At 35.7% G+C, this 9,543-nt stretch overlaps 2 non-coding genes across 2 annotated transcripts; both read left to right on the forward strand.

The window, feature by feature from the left end:
* The first annotated feature begins 751 nt into the window (after nt 1–751).
* On the forward strand, nt 752–823 carry Trnaw-cca (transfer RNA tryptophan (anticodon CCA)). The gene has a single exon. It is a non-coding gene; the product is annotated as a tRNA-Trp (tRNA).
* Nucleotides 824–1,037: 214 nt separating this feature from the next.
* Trnaw-cca (transfer RNA tryptophan (anticodon CCA)) lies at nt 1,038–1,109 on the forward strand. The gene has a single exon. It is a non-coding gene; the product is annotated as a tRNA-Trp (tRNA).
* Nucleotides 1,110–9,543: the final 8,434 nt, after the last annotated feature.

Genomic DNA, 9,543 nt, shown 5'->3' on the forward strand with positions numbered 1-9,543 from the left:
TTTTGCAAATTCATACTTATGGGTACTAAATTGTACCAAATTTGTAACAATTTGAATCTTGTTTGAACTGATAGAGCTGGAATCCTGAAATTTGGAGTTAAGATCATTCGTACTAATGCGTACTAAATGGTACCAAATGGTGGTAAGAAACACTGTTGGGGTTTTGGATTGCGGTATGAAGGAAATTTTGGAAATGTCTACTAATGTGTACTAAATGGCACTAAATTTAGTACAATTTGTATAAGAGTGAACCGATAGAATCCTGAAATTTGGAATAAAGATTGTTGTGTGTGGGAAGTGTTGGAAATACGTACTTATGATTGTTAAAGTAGGTAGTTATGGAAATGTATATTAATGTATACTAATAAGAGTACAACGGTTAAAAAATCAGAACTGATGTGTAGTGTTGAGATATAGAGGTAGTTTTGAAAAACGTACTATTATAAAACATAGGTACTAAATTGTTCTAGAACTTTAGTAATTGTCGGTTTAAATTTTATATTCTTCCCACATTCGCAAACGAAGTAGCGGGTATATGCTAGTAGGTAATAAATGGAAAAAAGGGGTCAGCACAATGAATATAACATTTATATTTTATGGTAAGTTTTCATCGCAGAATTTTAAGGATATATTCAAAGGAAATATTCAAATTTAATACGTGTATCCTTCCAAAAATGTTGGGCCTCCATATGTATTTCGAAACGGACTCTTGTAATTAATATTATACAAAATAAAAGTAGGTCAGGCATGAGACTCCGTGGCGCAACGGTAGCGCGTCTGACTCCAGATCAGAAGGTTGCGTGTTCAAATCACGTCGGGGTCAACAGCTATACTTTTTTAATTTTTTGAAAAACAATGAGTAAGAGTAGTTCTCTTATTCATTTTAATTTTTTTTTGGAAATTCGTAAAATAATGTGTTTCAGAAATATGGGATATATAGTGATATCGGAGTTATATTTCTGATATAGGTACCCAATATCACAAATATATGTCAAAGTGGGCGGTACCATAGCATGGGGCGTTCATCGTCTCTTACAGACTCCGTGGCGCAACGGTAGCGCGTCTGACTCCAGATCAGAAGGTTGCGTGTTCAAATCACGTCGGGGTCATCATTTCAAGTTTATCTTTTGTTCATGCCCTTAAAACTACGAGGGCTACTATACATATTTCTGGTCAAAGATGGTTTTCAACACATTATACACTTTTTCATGCTCCCAAAATAGTCCGATTTTTGTTGAAGAAGTCAAATCGGATCCCTACGGCGGATAATCCATCCATTTAAAATAATTGCGGGCAAAGGAGAGCAAGTTTGAGATGATATATGCGAACTTATATTTTAATGGTGCACAATGATTTGTCTTCCTTTGTTCGTTTTACGAATTTCTTCTAAAACTTTAGGCAAACAAATTGTGGAGTACCATTCAGATTTGGCCTTCTACGTTGCTCAACCGGAAAATTCGTACTATGGCCGGGGGAGCAATTTGTTCGCAATTAATTTTTCCGCGAAGCCGAAGCTTAGCGTAGATTTTTAAAAGAATTTTTTTCCTGAGAGGCGTAGATTTTTTAAAGTATTTTTTTCCGGAGGCCTTACAAGGCCTAGATTTTTTAAAATAATTTTTAAGATCTTAAAGTGAGTAGAGTTTTAAAATAATTTTTTGTAGATCTTAAATTGAGTAGAGTTTTAAAATATTTTTTTTTAATCTTGAAGCAAGTAGAGTTTTAAAATATTTTTTTAAAGATCTTAGAAGTCGCAGATACGTAACAAGGCATATATTTTTTATTGTAAGATTTTTGAATATCCCACACTCCAGACTAATTGTTTAACCGAACCCTATTCCTTTTTAATACCCTTCACCACACTGTGGTACAGGGTATTATGTCTTTGTGCATATGTTTGTAACAGCAAATGGAATCGAGATAGACCCATGGGTCCTTTTGAGAATATGCATAGAATCATTTTTCGAGTCGATTTATGCATATCCGTCCGTCTGTCCATGTTAAATTGTAAGCAAAGTACAGGTCGCATTTATGATTCGAATTGGATGAAATTAGGCACAGCTCGTCCATTTGGCCCAAGGACGAACCCTATTGATATTGGGAAAAATTTGTTCAGATTCAGATTTTATGTAAATAGTGCACCAAAGTCCCTATATATCCTTCGATTTGCACAAAATTTGGCATAGAGTACTGAATTGAGTCTGAAATGATGAGTGGGAAGTTTCGGGAAAGTCGGTTCTATACATCTCCCATATATATTTTCTTTCGATTTTATGTAAATGGTGCACCAAAGTTCCTGTATATCCTTGGATTTGCATGAAATTTGATATAGCGTACTGAATGAAGTCTAGAGTGATGTGTGCTAAGTTTCGGGAAAATCGGTTCAGATTTCGATATAGCTCCAACATCTGCATATGTATTCGTCCGATTTTACATAAATGGTGCATCAAAGTCCTAATGTTTGTTTGATGAGACTTGACTGACGTTATTGTGTTTTGTTGAAATTGGTGCAGATACACCCATAGCTTCCATATTCGAAGTGATAGAAATTAAATTTTTAACAGTGCGGCATACCGGATATCGTTTTCAAATTTTTACTATAAATCGTTTTCCATAAAGTTATCCCATGGTACGCAGACGAGTCGAAATCTGCCCGAATGAAATTAAATTTATGATAGGTTGCAGAAAGACATCAGCATGCTTCTTCGAGGGAACAGTGACATGTAATTGCAAGGATACATATGTGCAACATACGGAAAGTGGTGAAGGGTATCATATAGTCGGCCCAGTTCGACTTTATTACTTTCCTTACTGGTTTCCTGTTACCTTACAAGGTGTAGATTTTTCTTGTAAGATTTTTGAATACCCCACACCTTTATAATCTTAATAAAGACAATCACATCTAATTTTTATTTATTTTTTTTATTAAAAAAAAAATAAATACATAATTTATGTTAAAACAAAAAAATTGCCCCCACCACGAATATTACCTGCTGTGACAGAATAAATGTAAAAATCACACATTGTGCTCTTTTTGTTTTGTTTAATAAAGCGGTTGTGATGCTTTTCCACACCATTATGTTAAACAAAAAATGCCAAAGCAAACACAACCAAACCATGGAACTCATAAGGAATATCAAATTGTTTGTAAACAACAGCAGCGGCCAACATATGCATGTCCTTTGCACAAAAGTGGCATGGCATGGCGTGGAAAAAATGAAAAATCTGCAAAATTAAATTAAAAATCTGTTGCAATATGTTAGGCAGTTAAACATCCGTAGTATGGATATCACCAGCAAACAACAACGACAACAGCAGCACCAACATCGCTGTTGTCACTTTTACCAACAATGGTAAAAAGACAGAATCCGACCAACCAACCATCAGCAGCAACTGTGGCAGTGTATCAACATCATCACCAACAACAACAATGACTACGACGAGAGCGAGCGAACGAACGAACAATAGACAACGTTCAAACAAACTTTGAGAAGCTTACAAAGGCAAAAAAGACGGACGGACATAGACACTTTGCTATGCAGCACGCCAACACTATTATGTGTTGAACAAACACGTTGTGTGCCCGCACACAAACACAGACACACACATCCAACATGCAATGCACATGTTAGCCACCGTGTTATTCTCTTCGTGGAAACGATGACTATAGAACACATCCTGTGTGGAACACTGAGAAAGGCTCGCAAACACACACAGACACACACACCAACCATGTCACACATCTTCAAAGCCCAACGAACAAAGGATGAAAGCACGAAGTGTTACACAGTGAGTGTGTGTGTTTGTTAGCCAGACACACACTCTAACTCACTGTGCCCAAGTGACATATGCACCATTAAATGAGTTTAGAAAGGCATTGTGCAAATGTTGCACCTTCATGTTGCCGCTGTTGCACAACTACTACTGCCACCACTATCACACACTGTTGCTTCGCAAACAATGCATTATTATTTTCAAGCTTTTGTTCTTGAGATCGCTTTTTGTTTTAAAGTGTGTCTGGGAGTGTGAGTGTGTGTGCGTTGGTTTTTGTTAAAATATATAACAACAAAAAATTAAATGTAACAAAAAAAGTCAATATACCACATCTATTTCTGTTTAACCATTCAACAGGTGAACTTCGGTTGGTAGAGAAGGTGTTGAGAATTCAAGTCAAATTTTTATTTTGGCGTAAAACAATTGTGGTCTTGTAAAACAAACATACATTTTTAGACGTGCCAGAATGCAATGCCTGCTCTGAGGAATATAAATTTTAAAATTTTTTGTTAAGGATGTCATGTGAAAGTTGGCTTTCAAGGGTCGGTTTGTTGCTATGTTTGGCATGTGAGGACAATTAATTCATTATCGTGGTAATGTTGATTGTTAAAATATCACCTTTCAACTAACAAGGAAATAAAACAGAAGATATAAATAGTAAACAATTGAAAACATTGTTAGGTTCGTGCGGACCGAACTTGATATAACCTACAACATGAGGGGGACATTCAAAATTTCTTAAATCATTTGGGATCTTTATATTTCTGCTGGTAGTTTGCAAAATTGGGCTTAGAACTTTAACATACTCAAAATGAAGCGGGACTATAACAATAAGGCTTTATACTAATTAAGGATCCATAGAAAATAAAATATCAAAATTTTGGGGTTCCGTAATATTGGGTCTACCATAGAAAGTGAACCAGAAAGAGAGAACTCAAAACACAAATTCCAAAAATATCGAACAGTAGCGGATATCGTTATATTGGAATCCCTATACAATAAGAACCCAAAATACCAAATCGCAATTGAAACCAGTAAGAAAAGTAGTAAAGTCGGACGGGGACGACAATTTGATACCCTTCACCAGATTGGGTATATTCAATAAATGAACCCTAGCAGACGTCGAGTTTTAGAAATACCATTAACATAAACATGTCATTCTGCAACCAATACTAAATTTTTCACTTCGTCAGATATAGAGTTGCTCTTAACAATGGTACAAAATTATGTAAATCAATTTAAGGGGACCCCCCATTCTCGGGGTCAAAAATTTTTTTGACATAATTCGAATCTACACTAATTCAAGAATGTCTCTACAAAATTTCAAGTGAAACTCTCAAGAACTCTTGAAGATATAGCCGATTTATTGTGTCAGCATCAAGTGACGGCTAAAGGGCTTCTCAAACTTTAAACGCGTTTTTCTCTTTTGCGAATGGCGGGCACGATAACACAAAAACTAATAACTCAATCAAATTTTTACACGTTTCTCTGTGAGTGTATGGCTATCGTATGAACTAGGATAAAGCCAATCGGTGAAGATCTTCCTTAACTTGGTTTTTGGCCAAAAATCGGCGATTTTCCAAAAATATTTTTTTAAAGTTCCGCCATTTTGTTAATTTTAGAGTGAAGTCAATAATCCTAGTTCATACGAGAGCCAGACATGTACTCTTTCTAACACCGCCATCAACAATAAGGAATTTTCTTTAATTGCAAAAAACAACAACAAAGCAATAACAAAAATTTTTTGTAAATTATTTTTCTTCTCTTTTAAATCTTCAAATACATATGAGCAAAGTTACAAACCTTAACAAGCATTGGTATTGATTTAACAGCCCATTGAAAATCTTGAAAAATTAAAATCGAGAATGGGTGGGGTTCCCTTAAAGCAAATATAAATCGGACACCAGCTGATTGTTTGGATTAGGGGTGTGCAGAGAGTTTTCTCTTGAAGAGTAAATGAGAAAAGGCCATATGAAATGACTTGCTAAATGAGAACGCAGAGAACGAGCTTATTGATCCATGTAAACAAGGGCACCAGTTCCCATGCTTGCCCAACATTAGTTTGGGTAAATATTTGATAAATATGAGGAGTTTGGTACACCATTTACATTAAATCGGACGAAATTATATATGAGAGCTATATCTAAATCTGAACCGATTTTCATGAAACTTACCACACATCATTCTAGACTTAATTCAGCACGCTATGCCAAATTTCGTACAAATCGAAAGATATATAGGGATTTGGTACACATTTACATTAAATCGGGCGAAAATATATATGGGAGCTATAACTAAATCTGAACCGACTTTCACCATTTACATTAAATCGGTCGATAATATGCATGGGAGCTATATATAAATCTGAACCGATTTTCAATAAAATTTGCACACATCATTCTAGTCTCAATTCAGTACGCTATGCCAAATTTCGTGCAAATCGAAAGATATATAGGGACTTGGATCAACGATTTACATTTAAACGGTCGAACATATATATGGGAGCTATATATGAATCTGAACCGATTTTCAAGAAATTTTAGACACATCATTCTAGACTCAATTCAATACGATATGCCAAATTTCGTGCAAATTCTATGCATATTCTCAAAAGGAACCATGTGTCTATCTCGTTTACTTTTGCCTGTTACAAACATATGCACAACGTCATAATACCCTGCAACACAGTGTGGTGAAGGGTGGAAATAGGATGAATCGAATTTCCATCTGCGAAGCCTTATCCAAACGGAATGAGATGGTGACTGGAGATGAGAAATGGATCACATACGATAACCCTGGGCGAAAACGATCGTGGTCAAAGAGGGGTGATGCACCTTAAATAGTGACCAAACCAGGAGTAACGGCCAGGAAGGTTCGGCTATGCATTTGGTGGGGCTGAAAGGGGATTATTTATTATGAGTTGCTTCCATATGGCCAAACGCTAAATTCTGATCTCTACTGTCAAAAACTGGTCCGTTTGAAGAGAGCAATTGACCAAAACGGTCAGAATTGGCCAAAAAGAGAGGTGTCGAGTTCCACCAGGACAACGCTGGGCCACACACATATACAGTGACTCGCCAGAAACTTCGGGAGCTTGGTTGGGAAGTTTTAATGCAACCGCCATACAATCCGGACTTGGCACCAAGCGATTATCTTGCATTGCACAATTTCTTTAAAGATAAACATTGGTATCTAGGGAGGATTATGCAAATCGACTATTAGAGTTTTCTACAAATAGAGAGCAGGCATTATGAAGTTACCTCTAAAAAAGCAACAAATCATGGGCCCAAATCGAACATTCCGAAGTATGTTAAATAAAGTTCTATAGTTCATATAAAATATGCATTTATTTTCCCCCAACCTAATATATAACTTCCATATATAGTTTCGTAAGATTTTATGTAAATGGTGCAACAAAAATGATGGCAGGTTAATGCACGTGAAGTTTTGTTGAAATCGGTTCAAATTTAGATATAGCTCCCATATCGATGTTCGTCCGATTTAATGCAAATTGTTCACCAAACTGTCAATATTTGTCCGATTGAGACAACATTTTGCACAAAGTACTGAATTAGGTCCTTATTGCTGTATGTGTATGTGTTCTGTTAAAATCGGTTCAGATTTAGATATATCTTCCATACATACTTTGGTCTCCTTTTATTTAAATGGTGCGCCATAGATCCTGTTCGATTTGCAAGCATATTGAACTGAGTCTAGAATGACATGTGTTAAGTTTTAGTAAAATCGTTTCAGATGTGGATTTAGATCCCACATATATTTTTGTCCGATTTTATGCAAATGCTGCACCGATGAGTCGATGTTTGTTCGCTTTACATGACATATTGTATAGCGTATAGTATTGAAATCGATTCAGGTTTAGGTAAAGCTTCCGTATATACATATATTCATCTGATTTCATCTAAAGTTTTTCGATTAGGACGATTTAGTGCACAAAGTACCATATTGTACCTAGAATAATATGCATTGGATTTTGTAAAATATATTCGTATGTAGATATTACCCAATCTTTGCACCAAATAATAAACGCTTCTTCGAGCGACATAAAATTATGATCAGCAGCATACCATATGTCATATTAGCATCTCTGGTATTTACCCAAAGTATTAAGGGTATTATATAGTCGGTCCCATTTGACATTTGAACTTTCCTTACTGGGTTTCAATAGAAACCTCGTAGGACATAGCTAAATTGACATAGACGAATGTGCACATTCGAAATGTCCTAAATCAGTGGTAGCCCTCATATGGGGGATATGGTAAAACATAGAAAAATACTGCAAATCCTCTGGTTGGACAATTCGGTTCCTTTGCGAATATTAAAAACATGTTTATACCCTTCACCTCACTGTGGTACAGGGTATTAAATCTTTGTGCATATGTTTGTAACAGACAAAAGGAAACGAGATAGACACATAGTTCCTTTTGAGAATATGCAAAGAATCACTTTCTGAGTCGAAATTTGGCATAGCGTAATGAATTAGGTCTAGATTGATGATTGTTAAGTTTCCTGAAAGTCGGTCCAGATTTAGATATAGCTCGGCACAAAATTTTGCACTACGTATTGAAGTTACTATAACGTAACGTGTGGCAATTTTAGTTGAAATCCGTTTACTTGCTTTACTTAGCTGGCTTGTTACAGAACGGTTGTCCCATAAGCCGAGCTTAAACCAGTAAGTAAAGTAGTAAAGTCGGACTGGGCCGACTATATGATACCCTTCACCACTTTGGGTATATTCAACAGATGTATCCTAAGATGTATCCTATCGATGCACCAATTACATAAAACCGGACGAAAATATATATGGGAGCTACATTTAAATCTGAACCGATTTTCACGAAATTTAGCTCACGTCATTCTAAACTTAATTCAGTACGCTATGACAAATTTCTTGCAAATGGAATGATTTTCAAAGACTTTGGTGCACCATTTACCTAAAATCGGGCGACTATATATATATATATGGGAGCTTTATATACATCTGAACCGATTTTCATGAAACTTGGCACACATTATTATAGACGCAATTCAGCACGCTATGCCAAATTTCGTGCAACGATATATAGGGTCTTAAAAGCACCAATTACCTTAGATGAAAATATATGTGGAATCTATATCCAAATTTGAACCGATTTCAACGAAACTTTTCACAGGTTGGGTTATACTAATTTCAGTACGTTTTGTTCTTTCAATCATATATTGGTTCCTTGGTGTGTCAATTACTTAAAATCAATCGATCTATGCAATATTAGAACTTTGGTACATTATTTACATTAAATCTGACGAAAATATATATATATATATATATATCTTAATCTGAACCGATTTTCACGAAACTCAGCACACATCATTCCAGGAAACTTGGCATAAAGCACTCTAGGCTCTATTAAGTACGTTATGCCAAATTTCGTGCAAATTGAAATATATATAGGGACTTTGGTGCATCACTTACATAAAATCGGACGAAACTGTATATGGGAGCTATATCTAAATCTGGACCGATTTTCACGAAACTTGGCAGACATCACTCTAAGCTCAATTAAGTACGTTTTGCCAAATTTCTTGCAAATCGAAAGATATATAGGGACTTTGGTGCACCATTTACATAAAATCGGACGAAACTATATATGGGAGCTATATCTAAATCTGGACCGATTTTCACGAAACTTGGCAAACATCATTCTAGGCTTAATTCATTACGCTGTGCCAAATTTCGTGCAAATCGAACGATATATAGGGACTTTGGTGCACCAT

Source organism: Musca vetustissima, unplaced genomic scaffold (assembly GCF_032173495.1).
Source record: "Musca vetustissima isolate MV318-11 ecotype Yass unplaced genomic scaffold, APGP_CSIRO_Mvet_v1 utg22415, whole genome shotgun sequence".
Taxonomy (NCBI): domain Eukaryota; kingdom Metazoa; phylum Arthropoda; class Insecta; order Diptera; family Muscidae; genus Musca; species Musca vetustissima.